Below are 2,986 nucleotides of genomic sequence, written 5' to 3'. Positions count from 1 at the left end.
TGTCAATAAATGTTAAATGATTACCAAGCATAAAAGCCATGTATTTTTCCATGCTATGTGGTATTACATTAATATTCATTTGACATTCTTGTCCTTATTTATTTTTGTAAGTGTGAGTTTTAGCTATTTGACCAATATTTTGCATTATAAAATGTGAATCATAATTACATAAATGGTGAAATGTAACTGGTATTTTATTTGTTCATTGAAAATTAAGATTACAAGATTGATGTGAACTACCTCAAAATTTCCAGTGATATGGCAATGATCTCTAACCGCAACCTCATTATTAATATATTTTTTTGTTACAAATATGGCATGCATCAGCTTTTTAATTTCTTTTTTCATCTTCTTTTGTCATTTTTAATGGTTTGTTTAATCTGGTTTTTGTTATATTTTTACAATATTGTAAACAGCATTTTCACCTCTATATACTTGAACTGTTGTTATTTTACCATTGTATTCAATTGAATGAATTTTTATCTTAATAAATTTTTTAAATCTTTAGCAAACTGTGGTGATGATTTAATTATATTTGAACTTTTTCGAGATCAGTTTGATCTTGTGAGCCAATCACTCTGTTGTTAGAATTAAATTGAATATATTGATATAATTGATCATTTTTGTCAACTACATATTTTTCTCGTTTTACTTCGAACCATTTTAAAAAGTCATTATCTCCATATCTAGTTGAAAACTTTTCATCACCATACTTGTTCCTTAATTTTTTGAGATATTTTCCGATTCCATTGTCAACTGGGCTGCATATCTATAATCTTTTTGAAAGTACACTGATAAATACGATATGTACAATGAAGTATGAACTATCATTTTAGGCAGCTGAACAGGTTGTTCTTAAATTGCCTTTTTTGTTCTTGGAGCTGGAATTGGTTTATAATCATCACTAAATTCTAATAGAGGCTCTACTATGTTTTCTTCATAATTACGAATCATTTCTTTTACACCAAAACGAGGTGTAGGTATTGGTTTTTTATAGTTCTTTTTATTTTTTTGTAAAATTAAATTTATTACTTGTGATTTTGAAAGTTTTCCTAATTCTACTTTGTTCATTATATTAACGTTAGAAAATATATTTTTTAAATAATTTTCAAAAATTTCCGTTTCAGTGATTTTCGTCATTTTATAATCGTAGTAATTTATATCTCTTTAAGCCAAGACAAAAAATTAAAAATTCAAATAAATCGATTAAAATTTATTTCAACCTTAAATTTACAAAAAAAATTATTCTATATCTTTTTCATTGTTTTTATGAATTTTTGTTTGTTTATGATTTCATTTACTTTTAAGAAGATATGTTTTATTACACAGGTCACAAGTCCATTCTTTTTTGCTCATATATTTATTTTTTGATCTTTTAATTGCTTCTTTTCGATCTTTTCATTGAAGTATTTTTTTATTACCATGATACGTTTTTTCGTTTTCATTTACAATTGCAAATGCTTTCACATTTGTTATATCTGGATCATTTTTTTAATCCTAAGATTAATTCTTTAACTAAATTTTCCATTTATAATTTATTATATTACTTATATATTTAAATCAGTTTTTTTATTAATACTACTTCATTTGAAAAAGTATCATGAATGTATTTCTCATTGTTTTTGTTTATATCCTTTTTATTGATAACCTTAATAAAATATCTATTATGATCAAATTCAATATATGACGTTTTTGATCATTTTCAAACATTTTATCAATTATACATGTAATATCAAAAATTTTATCAAGGCTTTCAAATGTGCTAGTCAATACTTGGCTGTGTAGCCGCGCGATGTGGTTCCAGTCGAGACCCACAAATTGACCCTTGCTCACCATAGAGTCTCCAGTAGCTCAGTGGTTAGAGCATCCGACTAGATCACGGAGGGTCGTGGGTTCAAATCCCATCTGGGACTCTGATATTTTTCCGAGTTTACATTTCTCCTTACATTCAATATCATTGTTGATGTTTTTTTTAATTTTCAATAATTTCAACTTTTTTTTTTAATCTTATTTTTTCTTTTGCTTTACCCCTTTTTAAAATCTTTGTATATGTTAAGCAGCATCTGTTTAACAAAGCTATAATTTGTTTTAAATTTTTCATTTATATTATATGTGCAGATAATATTTTCATATGTTTTCAGAAAAAATCTGTGTAAGAATCTGATGAATATTCTGTTTCAGTTTCAGAAGTATTATCTGAATTAACATCAAAACTACATTGAGAATCATCAATAAAGCTGTCATTTAAATCATATTGATCTAATTGAATATCACTTTCATAATCATCACCAATTTTTGAATTATACAAATTTATACTTCCAGAACTCCTTATAATTTATATACAGAAAATAATTTTATATATTTGTCAAATTCTTCAATGGAATCCAAGAATTAAAATCATCAGTAACAGACCTCCATTTAAATCTGTACTTCTCCATTTAAATCTGTACTTTTTGAAAGTGATCATTTTTCACGAAACATTCCGCTTGTAAACCAATCAGGAGGGTCTATTTTAATTGTGGTTTTCCCGACGGAATGATTCCGCCTTTCGACCAATCATGAAATTGTTTACAGAAATCAAATCAACCACAGACGGAACAGTCCGCAAGTTAACCAATGAGAAGAGGTCTTTCTGATCTATTTCAATTAACAGGTCCTCTGGCGTTTATTTTAAGCACAGCTTTTACCTCGTCACGCACTTAAAATCGTACAACCATACCGTCGAATTCGCTTCGATTATACTGTAGTCGTTTATTTCAAACTGCAATTCATCTCCTTCGCTTGCGTTGTCTCATTGGTATGTTTGCTTTGATTGTTGCGAAAGAGAACTTCATTCGATTTCGTTAAACACATGCCGAGATTTTATAAAACGCAGCTATTCTCTTGGGAATATTATAATCTGCATTTGACTCGAAACATTCCGATAGTTAGCCGATAAGTACATATCTCGTGTACATATCAAGCGTGACTTGTAAATCTACGCTCA

At 27.9% G+C, this 2,986-nt stretch overlaps 1 non-coding gene across 1 annotated transcript; it reads left to right on the top strand.

Moving 5' to 3' along the window:
* The first annotated feature begins 1,839 nt into the window (after positions 1 to 1,839).
* On the top strand, positions 1,840 to 1,913 carry Trnas-aga (transfer RNA serine (anticodon AGA)). The gene has a single exon. It is a non-coding gene; the product is annotated as a tRNA-Ser (tRNA).
* Positions 1,914 to 2,986: the final 1,073 nt, after the last annotated feature.

This window comes from Montipora capricornis, chromosome 4 (assembly GCF_036669925.1).
Source record: "Montipora capricornis isolate CH-2021 chromosome 4, ASM3666992v2, whole genome shotgun sequence".
Lineage (NCBI taxonomy): Eukaryota > Metazoa > Cnidaria > Anthozoa > Scleractinia > Acroporidae > Montipora > Montipora capricornis.
This window is presented reverse-complemented; position numbering and strand designations above follow the sequence as displayed.